This window comes from Lissotriton helveticus, chromosome 7, assembly GCF_964261635.1.
Source record: "Lissotriton helveticus chromosome 7, aLisHel1.1, whole genome shotgun sequence".
Classification (NCBI taxonomy): Eukaryota; Metazoa; Chordata; class Amphibia; order Caudata; family Salamandridae; genus Lissotriton; species Lissotriton helveticus.
Window position 1 is genome coordinate 1,408,438,196 of NC_136068.1, and position 12,634 is coordinate 1,408,450,829.

Below are 12,634 nucleotides of genomic sequence, written 5' to 3' on the forward strand. Positions count from 1 at the left end.
AGCTATTCCCATATGCTTAAGGAATAACAAAAACATCCCAGAGCTCCCACCTCTCAGAGGGGTGGTTGTAGCCCTCAGTGGGACTAGGTTTTCCCTCTGGAAGGGGAAAGCCCAAATGAAGAAGCATGTCACCTTTTGTGAGTGAGGGCATTCATCCTAAAAGGGATCGCTTCCCAATTAGGTTTCTTTGTTGAGACACAGTTGTACTTCATCTTAAACCTTCACTGTTTCCAAGTCCTGACAGAGCCAAGAAGTTTATCGTGTGATTTGTATATGTTTATAGGGGGAACTTCTTCTTGCAGGTCTTTAATAATGTTATCCCTTGGACCCCCCAAAAAAGATTTCTTGTGTAATGACGATTTTAGTTATTCATTCATCATTTTGATTGCGCATGAATATTCATATTAAATTAAGAATCGACACCTTGATTGAATATTTGTTTAACTGTTTGTGACTACATTACCCAGAGTACACTAATAGCTAATAATGGTCACCCCGTAGCTCTAGTATCCCAACTACATTCAGGAGGAAACTGCACCTCACTCACTTGGATAAATGATGCACCTACCCGACCTGCGTGCCATCTAAAGGACTACTGCTATCTGAGGTCCGCTGGACAAATGAACTCGGTCATCTTTTGCCCTTCCCACAGGAACCACCAGAGGCGAAGGTAACTAACTCTTTGGAACCCAGTACCCTCTTAAACTTGTGACGCACCTAGGTGACCCCATCCAATTGGTAATTTCACACCAAGCTGACTCGATCCTGCACTCCCGATGCGGCACCTGACTCTTGGGGGGAGACACACCCCTTTGACCTTGTGGCTCACCCAGGACCCCCCAATGATTGGTCATTACACACCAAGCTGACCCAATCGCCAACCTGCACTCCTTCTACAGGCACATGACACTTGAGGGGAGCCACCACGCCCTTTTACCTTGTGGCGCACCCGACGCCCCCCTTCTTGGTCATTCCAAACCAAGCTGACCCAATCACTGCCCTGCACTCCCTCTGAAGGCGCAAGACTCTTGGGGGTAGCCACCACACCCCTCTAACCTTGTGGCGTACCCAGGGACCCCGTTGATTAGTCATACCAAACCAAGCTAACTCAATAGCCAACCCAGGCACATGACTCATGGGTGAGGGAGGGGGCCCCCATGCCCCTGTAACCTTGTGGCCCACCCAGGGGCCTGCTGACGATTGGTCATTTCAAACCAGCTGAACACTGGCTGCCCAGTATTTGCCGTGGAGTTTATCTTACTACCCTTTGACAAGACCAATCTCAGAAGTTATTATTTCCTGGAATTGTGCAGCAAGAGATGGCAATTATGCCCCATCATACACCTGTGCCATGGCCGTATTACTAGTTAATTTGCCATATTGGCCTTGTTGCCCCACTTAGCCACAGGCTTACTCCGTATCTACACCGTATTTCAATACAGCTATTGTTGACTGAAGGGTGCTTGTTTGAAAACCCCAGCACCAATTTGGTGCTGTGTGTTGCCATTTGTAATTACTGGGGGACCTTATATGCGTACTAATCTTTTTGTTGCAGGTACAGTAAATCCATCCTTATATGCAACTCAGCTTACTGCTGAATCGCCTGACTGCAGGGGCCTTGGATGTAGCGCCACATGCAACCCCTCCATAGTACTACTTGGGAATATTCTGCTCCCCTCCCAAGCTTAGCAAATGTGCTCCTGAGCAGAATTGCTGTCCGTGGCTTTCGTGCCTCCCTTGTTTATCTGCCTTTGCCACAGCTTCTATGAACAATGTGAGTTTAATAATTATAACATTTTCATAGAGAGTGTTAGCTAGCGACACGCGCTAAGCTGCCATATAAAGTACCAACCTTCAACTTTGCAGGGAGCTGGAGCTTAATTTGTCAAGCCTGCATGTGATGTTTGTTTAATGCGACCTGCTATCCCTCCATCACTTTGTTAGACCGTTTTTCAGGTGTAATAACGTTAACCGAGCCTTTATAAATCCATAACAAGTCGATACCTGTCACCCGGGTCTTAGCTATAGCATGATGGTGTTGATGAATTAACACACTTTTAGCAGTGTGATGGTTAGTAGCTGTATGGGTACTGACAGTTGGTGGAGCAGGTCGCAGTGGCCCTCTGACGATAACACTGGCTTTTTTACTTTCTATATATTTATTTTTTCATATTAATGTAAGATGTCCGAGCACTTTCCATCACCCACCCATTACCAAGACAATCAATCATACACGTTTACATTGGTGTATAGGTAATGTTATTTGAGACAGGCGTCTACACTGCGTAGTGGTCTCAAGCCATCTGTACTGCGGGTCACTATAGTATTGGAGGAGGTAGCACAAACAAATTCTGTTCTGGAATCAGCTTTTTCAGAGCCATACCATCCTGGAAAAAATTGACCTATTGACTACCTATTTTAACGTGCATGTATTTTTTATTCCGAGTTTATTACCACAGCTTGGCTGATTCGTAGCGATATAATTATCAAAACTTGTCATTTCTGAGTGTATTTTAGCGACCAAGAAAGGATGATGTGTGAAGGATTCCAACATTATTGATTCCATTTAATTCCACAAAGTTTACACACTCTGGTCAGCAGCACGAGCTCCTCTCTGAGCTGTTTTCTGCTGCTAGCTGCCTTTCTCTTTGCTTTGATGCTTCCCAACCTCGTACAGTACATATTGAGATGACAAAAGTTCTTTATCCTTGTGTAGTGTGAAGTTTCACACAGTTAGTATAATCACCAGAATATTTATTTCCCTTCAAATATAAAGATACTTGATGAAGATTTGCCTCTTTGGTACCGGAGAAAAAACTTGGAGGAATATTTCAAGGCAAAAGCATTTACTTTTACGCTCTGTGTTTGATAGGTGTTTACAGGGGAATCTAATTGCGCTAATGACTCTTACAGTTACTTACAATTCTGTATAACCTTGATCCGAAAGGAGCGCTTAAATTCATCAAAATTTCTGAGATAATTACTCTTTATGTAGCTCAATTCACAAAAAGTCCATAGGCAGTTTTACAAGTATCAAATGAATGCTTTTTATTTCACAATGTGCGCTTCATAACTCCAGATCACAGCATAATAATCAGTGTCAGCCGACGCGTTTCGTCCATTAGGGACATCATCAGGGCTTACAACATTATTATTCGCAGTTGGCTGGAAGGATCGCACCGACCAGATGGACTTCAATTTTAATTGAACAGAGAAACTGAAAGATCACACATACAATTGAAGGGACAGACGGATGCTGCCAAGAGGTATATCCAGTTAGAAACTAACTGCGAATAATAATGTTTTAAGCTCTGATGATGTCCCTAAGGGACGGAATAATGCATTAATTGTATACATATAAAACTGCCTATGGACTTTTTAATTGAGCTACATAAAGAGTAATTAACGTGGGAATTTTGATGAATTAAAGCACTCCTTATATCGTGTTTAAAAATTGGTCCAGTGGCGGTGGGACCACTGAGAGTGGAGTGTGTCCTAAACTATTGGAAATACAGTTACCAGGATTATACACCTGTGTGTCCGATTCTTGCCCGCACTACTGGACGATGTGTTTGAGCACTTACAATTCTGCATTGTGGCCCCACCTAGCAAGGCCCGAAGAGAGGGACGGAACGGAAAACTGATTGGAGGGGTAGGTGCATGGGTGCGAGCGGGTGTTAGGGGTTTGGCCTTCTTAAAGCATTAAGGCAGTTGATATGCTTCCTTCATATGGGGTGTGCTTTGATTGTGCCTGAGACCAGTCCAAATCCAGAACTAGTATGCTTACACCCGCCGGGCTGTGAACAGAAACTGCTCTCGCATTATCTATTGCCTTGTTACCTTTGCCACACATTTTCCCCCGAGACTGCTCATACTATGACGCAGGTGGCACATGGCTGCTTTATGCAGGAGCATCAGAAATGCAAGGCTGACATGGTCATGTCTGAAGCTATGGTTTAAAACCTATTGTGTATGAGCATGAGTTAGTGCCCAGAAGTGACACGCTTCAGTTACCCTCATGGCTTCTGGAATTACTGCAGGAAACTAAAACAGACAGTAGCAGTTTGTCCAAGGTGGGTTCTGAACCCACACTATCTGGATGAATGTAGTCTAACTCCAATTCCTTCCCACTCTCACATGGTATCATCTGCCTCTGCTGATAACGATCTGCGGAAAGGCACAAACTCCACCTTGTTAGGCAGCAAGTTTATTCACAGTTGAAAGGGTGCCCTATTGGCTTCTCCTCCACCCCTGTGTTATGCCATGAGCCAATAAACTTCAGGCCCTCTGCATTCCTAACTAAATTGCAGGCGGGCCGGCCTGATAAAAGACAGGTAACACTTGGAAATGTAGGCGTGTGTGCACTGACGACAACATGTTAAGGACGGGCTGGGTGGATTTTCTGATGCACTTGCATTGCTGCAGCGAGGCTGAGTTCTAGCACACCTTGAGTTAACACACTTCCCGCTCTTTATGTGAAATGGCGAAGTGAGAAGGGGCGCCTTGGTGAAAGAGGGCTTTAATCTTATGGAGCCGAAGTCAGAAGGTGGGATCGCGATGGGTACTTGCAAACAACTGTGAAGCCTCGCAATGGGTGCGGTATACGTCATATAGCACATGCAATAATCAAGTATAGTTTATCGGTGCCTCTGAAAAAAAGGAATTTGAATTTGAATTTAAAAGCATTTGTACAGCGCGCTTTTACCTAGCGGTTTCATGGCGCTATTTGCGTTACGGAGGGTGACAGCAGTAGGAGAAGGTTAGACAGAGTAGGCTTGCGTGAATAGGAAGGTTTTAAGATCCTTCCGAAACTGGGGGTAGGAGGGCGAAGTGCGGAGGGCAACGGGAAGGGAGTTCCAGAATACTGGAGCCAGGACAGCGAACCTCGCTCCACCCGCCCTCTGTTTCTTAAATCGGGGGATAGCTAGGAGGGCCGCATGGGAAGAGCGAAGCTCTCTGCCGGGGAGATAGGGGATGACAGCAGAACATATCAATTTAGGGGCAGTCCCTGACCTAGCCTGAAAAGTGAGGCAGCCGAGTTTGAAGAGAGCGCGCTCTCGCACCGGCAGCCAGTGTAGTGCTTTTAGCAGTGGGCTGGCCCGATGATATTTGGGAAGGCCATGAACCAGGCACGCAGCCTGGTTCTGCACCAGCTGCAGGCGGTGGATCGCGTAGGCGGGGGCCCCATTGTAAATTACGTTACCGTAATCAATACGGGACAGTACCATGGCCAGCACGATAATTTTTAAAGCAGAGAGAGAGAAAAAGCGAGAGACTTTCCTAATTATTCTTAAGGAAAGGAAACAAGAAGAGACAACTGAACCGATGTGTGAATGGATAGAAAGTTGTGAGTCTAGAAAAATTCCAAGAGTTTTGACTTTAGGTACAGAAGATGGAGGGGCACCAAGTGAGGGGGGCCAGAAGGAGGGGGACCACGGACTGCAACCACCTCCAGTCAAGACCAACTCGGTCTTGTCTGGATTGAGTTTGAGGTGGTTGCAGTTCATTAAATCCTGGATAAATCTCATCACTGACTGAACATTCTGGGCAGATGAGGGAGAGTGGGAAAGATTAAAAATTAGTTGGAGGTCGTCGGCGTAGTTGAACACCGTGACCTCCAGCTGCTGTAACATAAAAATGAGGGGGTAAATGTATAAATTAAATAAAAGGGGGGAAAGTGACGAGCCCTGAGGGACCCCACACTCAACCTTACGGGAGGCCGCGGCAAAGCCGGTTAGATGGACCGCTTGAGTTCTCCCGGCTAGGAAGGACTCAAGCCACGAGAAGGCCAAGCCCTCAATGCCCGCCGCCTTGACACGGCTGAGGAGGATGGAGTGGTCCACCGTGTCAAAAGCGGCGGACAGGTCTAAAAGTATCAGGGCTTGTGGTACCTTAGTATCAATACCCTCCCGTAGCCTGTCCATTACCGAGATCACCACCTTCTCCGTAGAGTGCAGGGGCCTGAACCCAGCTTGGCAGGAGGAGAGGCAGTGATTTGCCTCTACATGGGCACTCAGAGTGGTCGTGACGTGAGTCTCAAGGACTTTTGCTAGATAGGGCAAAAGGGAAATGGGGCGATAGTTGGAGGGGGAAGATGAGTCAGCGCCCGTTTTTTTTATAAATGGGACAACAACCGCTGATTTATGTAAGCTAGGGACGGAGCCATGTGTAACTGAGTCATTGAGAAGGGTCAGGGGCGGGATAGGACAAGCTAAGTAGATTTCCCTAAGGATATGAGCCGGGGCGAAGTCCAAGGGGGAGCCTGACTTGACTCGAACCAACAACGGAGGAAGAGAATCAGTGGTTAACAAAGGGAAGGTAGTCAGTTTGGGAACCGTGAGGGGAGGGGAGGGGTTAACAAATGTAGGGGGGGGGGAATGTTGAGTTTGATTTTTGCGACTTTGTCGATAAAAAACTCATTGAGTGAGTTACAGAGGGACTGGGAAGGGGGAATGGTAGGCGTGGCTCTGCCAGACGAAGCCAGTTCGTGGACAGTAGAGAATATTTCCTTGGAATGAGACTCTGCTGCCATTACCCTATTCGTGTAGAACTCAGTTTTGGCTTCGAGAATGCCCTTTTTATAAACTTGTAACACGGACAAGTAAGCTGTCTTCTGCTCAGGGCTGTAGGTTCTTCTCCAAACTCGCTCAGCCCTCCGTGTGGCCAACTTCAATTCTTTTAATTCCGAGTTGAACCAGCGGTTGGCGGCATGGGCTCGCTTGACCGAAAGTCGCTTTAAGGGGGCAAATTCATCGCCTGCCGAGGTCAGCCAGTTGTCAATGGCGGCCAGCTGCGAGGTGGCTGTAAGGCCCGATAACTCAGGGCTGGTGTCTGCCAAGGTCTAGCAAAGGGAAGGCATGTCGGTTTTGCCCCATTTCCTAACCCAGGTGTTTTTGGGGAGTTGAGGTTTAATCATAGGGGCTAAGGCGAGGGAGAAGGTGATGATGGAATGATCTGACCAAGAACAGGGGGCTATTGTGGGGGATGTGGACGGGATATTTAGTACCCAGATTTGGTCAAGCGTATGGCCGTGTGTATGAGTCGGGCTGTGGACAAGCGGTGAAAAGTTAAGACTAGACATGAGGTTAGTAAACTCCCTAGATTGAGGGCTCTCAGCAGGATCATTGGGCCAGAAATTAAGGTCCCCCAAGACTAGTACTGATGAATTGTTAATCACCAGGGTAGCTAAGAGGGACTGGATATCAGGAAGAAAGGAAGGAGTAAGCTGAGGAGGGCGATAAATTAAAACAAAAGTGAGAGGAACCTGATGTGAAGTCGAGCGAGCTAGAAGGTAATCTACATCAGGGATGGGAGGGGAAGGGAGGATCTGAAAATTAAAAGTAGTACGAGCTATTAGGGCCACTCCTCCGCCCCGCCTGCCGTCAGAGCGATCCGCTCGGATGGCCGAATAAGTAGGTGGTAAGGCGGCTAACACATTGGGAAGGGAGTCGTCCTTGAACCAGGTTTCTGTCAGAAATAAAAGATCTGGTGCATGGGAATCAATATAATCGAAGAGTTCGTACTGATGAGTGACCGCGGACCGAGTGTTTAAGAGTGGAGAAGTGTGGCTCACTGGTTAGAGGAGGCAGACCTGGAAGCAGAGGTCAGCCCGGGACCAGGGTTCAATTCCCGGCTCGGCGGTGTCTTGAGTCTTAAAATGTCCATGGACTTGACAATTCTCGCTCCGGTGCCTACTCGATTCACGGGTTCACACTCTGCGACTCTGGGCAATAGCTTGCTTAGTCTCCACAACGGCCCCTCGCGGTGGGATGCCTGGCTTTCACCTTGCGGATTCCCTGCTGGGGTTATCTCACAGGGGAATACCAGGACGGGTTCCCTAAGCAAGCGCTTAGAAACCGCTCGGTGATTTGCGCTATATAAATTCCTGTACATTTACATTTACATTTACATTTACAGTGCGGCAGAAGTGCTAAATGCCGGGAGGTTGGGGGCGGAAAATGATACGGGAGCAGGGAGGGTCGTATTTGGGGATAAGGCTAAGGAGGCTACTATCGCAGGGGGCGATCGGGGGGGAGAGGAAAACAGATCTAGCTGCTTCAGGCGGGCAACTGTATGGGGATCGATGGCCCCGGGGGCCCAATAGGAGCAGAGCTGAGAGGGTGAGTATGTGCAAAGACGGGCAGCGTCCAGGGCCCCTAGCCCCGGTCGGCCGCGGACGGGCGCAGACGGGCTTATCTCAGGCGCAACTCCGGCGCGCCTTTGTCGCGCCCGCTGCGCTCGTCCGCTGCTCTTCCGGGGAGCCATTGCAATTTGAGCACAAACCCCACCCCCAGCTAGAGCGCAGCGCGCGTCACCGCCAGGGACCAGGACCTCACCCAAGATGGCGCCTGCCCTCCACAACAATCGGCACGTCAGCCGTGATGGACCGGGGCAGGGAGGCACACCTCGGGATGAAGAAACGAGTAGTAAGTCACCCGCTGTCTGGCCAGAACTGATCAGGTAAAAAGTAAGTTCTAAAACGATTTAAAAAAGATCGCGCTGCCAAGCGCTATGAGGTAGTCAGGAGCAGGTAAAACCAGAAATGAAAGAGGAGACAGAAGAGCCCCAGGAAATGCCAGTGGCTCGCAGTCTGTCCCCAGCGCTCAGCGGACCTTCGGTAGTGCTGCCACCACACCTCCTAGTACCGCAAAGCGCCCCAGATGTCTGGTCAATTTGAGCACAAACCCCACCCCCAGCTAGAGCGCAGCGCGCGTCACCTCCAGGGACCAGGCCCTCACCCAAGATGGCGCCTGCCCTCCACAACAATCGGCACGTCAGCCGTGATGGACCGGGGCAGGGAGGCACACCTCGGAATGAAGAAACGAGTAGTAAGTCACCCGCTGTCTGGCCAGAACTGATCAGGTAAAAAGTAAGTTCTAAAACGATTTAAAAAAGATCGCGCTGCCAAGTGCTATGAGGTAGTCAGGAGCAGGTAAAACCAGAAATGAAAGAGGAGACAGAAGAGCCCCAGGAAATGCCAGTGGCTCGCAGTCTGTCCCCAGCGCTCAGCGGACCTTCGGTAGTGCTGCCACCACACCTCCTAGTACCGCCTGAGGAATCTGAGAATCTGAGGAATGTTATTGTTCCCAACGACATCTGCAGTGACCATTTCAAACAAAGATAGAGGACGTTACCTGGGAAAGAGGGTTCACCCGGCCAAAGAAATATACTGTCTAGGGATTCACAGGCTAGCAATGAGGACCTGCCTGCGTAGTCCGTGATATAGAATCGCAGAACACCATAACTAAACTCTGCAGCAGTACCAGCCTTCGCTACTTTGACAACGTTCATGAGATGTATAGTCCTTATATAGTGCGATTTTGCCTCAAATGTGTTGGAGCGCTTTACTTTAGTAACAGTTCCTTGCCCCCCACCCAAGGCTCGCAGTACTTCCTGAGCTCCAGAGTGGGCAACTCTACCCATTGCATATCCGTGATGCCCTTTATTATTACGTACCTTGTTCTGATCTGTGAGTGCAGCGGAGCAAGGGTATGCTGTATATATAACAGGAGCAGGGCCTGGTCTACTGGGAAGCACTAATGGATCTTCCAGGGCCCTGCGATTCCTGTACTTGCTGCCCGGCCCACTGTTTGCGGGCTGACCGACGACATCCCCGCAGGCGACCCTCATAAGAGGGTGCCCCCTTTAGTGCCACAGGATGGCAGACTGGGCAGCCTAGTTTTTCAAGACCCCTTGGGGGTCCCGCTCGTCACTTCCGGCCGGGGTAGGGGACGGGGAGAGGTATAAATGCCTCCCCCGGCCACCTGGTGGCCTCTTTGTCCCTCACCCTGACGCCGTTTTGGACGTGTCCCCCGAGAGCTGCTTCTTGTGTGGTGAGTGAGTCTCCCCCCCCCCCGCCCCCTCTTCCTCCAACGAGGACAGGGGAGGCCCTTGGCACTGCCCGTACTGGCAGCCCGACAGTGGGGAGAGGGAGGTCAGCTCCCGGGGGGCTAGGGCTGTGGGACCCCTCCCCAGGCCAGCCAGTGAGTGTGTACACGACTGATGGCATAGAGGTGCTCCATTCCTTTGGTTAGGGGGTGTATCCGTGGGCCTCTGCCACGTGTAGTAGGGGACTAGATCTGTGGTGGTTGTGTCTCCTGGAGGACTCGGGCGGCCAAGGTCCGCCGTCCTTTTCAAGCCGACTGACTGGGGTGGGTAGTCTCTGACCCCGCAATTCACCCATCCCACTGCGAGGAAGACGGACCCAGATGCACACCTCTAGCGTGTGTGCCAGCAGCGGGCCTGTTGGTGTGAGCCCCTACCTTAGCGTTGGCACGGTGGGGGCAGCTTTTGCGTGGGGGGGGCTGTGATGTTGCGGCCCCCGTTTAGCAGCTGCGAAGGGGGTGCCACGAGGGGTGGGGGCAAAGCATCTCCTCCTGTGCCTGCCGGCGGTATCGGGCACTGACGAACGCGGCGGGCAGCTCAGCCTTCTCAGCTGCGGGGCGGCCCGTAAGGGCAAGAGGTGTGGGGGACCTTAGACTGAGTCGGCTAGCCTCTGTACTGTTGGCAATCGAATCAGCCAAGGTCCAGTTTCTTGTAGAACCGCCCCTGCGGTGCGCCCCGCTAGCAAGATGTGGAGGGGCACCCGACACTAAACAAGTGGTGTGCCCCCCGGCCAAGTGGTACGGCCACAGAGAAGGGAGATAGCAGGCGTCTTGAGGCACCCTACCTCGCCATGTTTTGATAGCTGGTGCATACCTCCCCCTTTCTTCTCGCCCGGTCTCCCCCATTGGGGTAGTATTGAGGGCTGGGTGGCCCAGTCACGTCTGCGGTCCGCCTTTGGGAGGGAGGGGGTTTAGGCAGCTTTCTGCATACACGGGTAGGTAGCGGCATAGGGGCTCTCCCCCCTTCTGGTCAGGGGTGGGCGAGGTGGGGCCCCTGCCACGTGGTATAGGGGGCCAAGGCCCAAGGGCATCTCTCCTGGACTACCCAGGGGCGGTAGCGGCCCTGGACTGTGGACCTTTCCCGGCAGCGGGGCCAGGGAGGGCAGTCCCTGACTCCCGCAACCCACCCATCCCATCGCATGGTGATGCCCGCATGGGAGCCTGCCCCAGCTGCTCACCTCTAGTCCATGCGTACACGCCGGCAGGTCCAGGACCTGCGTGTCACGGTGAGCCCCAGGTGGGCTCTTGCTTGCATACTGGCGGCCGGGTCCTGCAGACGGAGCGGGATGTCCGGGGGGTCGGCAGTTTTGCAGGCATTATACGGCAAGGGGAGGGGCTCACGCGAGCACCCGGGCCATCCACAGCGCATCGGGAGTCTTGAAAACCTCAGCTTTGGGCACAGTGGGGCGCCCCGGCTGTTACTATTCTGGGGGTGCGCGATGTTGCAGCATGCGTTCAGCGAGCCAGCAGTTACGAGGAGGGTGCCACAAGAACTCTCAGGCCCTCCCCGGCTCCACAGACAGGCTACCTCCGCCCCAGCATCCGCGCGTGGGGGTGGATGCGGGGGTCAGGTGCGCGATGTCCCCTCAGGTTGCTTGGTTCGATTGGAATGGCAGCATTGTTGTTGGCAACGTCAGGGCAGTTGGGCGATATTTTAGCTGGCAGGCCTGCTCAGTGGTGAAAATGCTGACCACCAAGCATATAGGGTCATGCATCTCACGAGTTTGGATCCCTACAGGGCCCTTCTGACTGTCATCATTCTGAGGGGGTAGAGAGAGACATTATCAGGGGTAAGCATTTCTTACAGGCTTTAAATGAATACTTTATGATTATGTGTGCGTTCTGGACAGAATAAATAGATTACGATACTGCATAAAAGTAAATTCTTTAAATATAATACCAAGGTTTAGTATTATTCATTCATGACCAATGCTTTGTGCAAGTAACAACTGTAGATTCAGTCAATAATACTGTTATTGCCGATTGCCTAAGGAATGGGCCTGAGCGGCCACCAATGGCACATAAGAAGAGTGTGTAACATCCTAAGGCGCTCATCTTTGATTTTGTCAGAAAAGATGAGAAAACAGATTGTTGTAAGGACATCAGTTTCTCATCTTCAACAAAACGAATACCTGTACATTGTACATAGCGTCACTTCATTTTCTTTCTTCTCCTCCTGTTCAGAAATAGCAAATAAAAGTGTTAAATGATGGACATTTGTGGAACAATAGGCTCCTCGTCACTTTCGTCAGGAAAAGGTGTTAGTTGCTGACTCTAGCGATTTGTCTTAGATAAATACACACACACACTTCTGGCTATTTCGACCTTGCAATCTGCTGTTTACCCAGAATGATCATTGATTGTTTTCATCAGAACATACGTCAAAAACTAATGGCAAAATACCCATTAATTTAAAGTTTGAAGTGAATTAACAAATTCCAATGTGTTTTGTCAATGGGAAAGGTGACCAAATATATAACTGTTAAGAATTCTCTACTGCAACTGATTGCTCACGTGTAATTGCATAGACCCAATAGTACGAGCCTTTGGGAAGACAAGTTTTTTAAGAGATTTACAAATTGTGTTTTAAAGCCAGACAGGAGTTCGCAGCAGTATGACATACATGTGCTCACTCTTATGGTCTGGGAGGGAAAGTAGGTCCAGGTCTTCTCACAAACTGCCTGCTCCGATACCATGACATTCAAACACGGAGTTCCACAGGGCTCTATCCTTAGCCCGTTGCTTTTCAA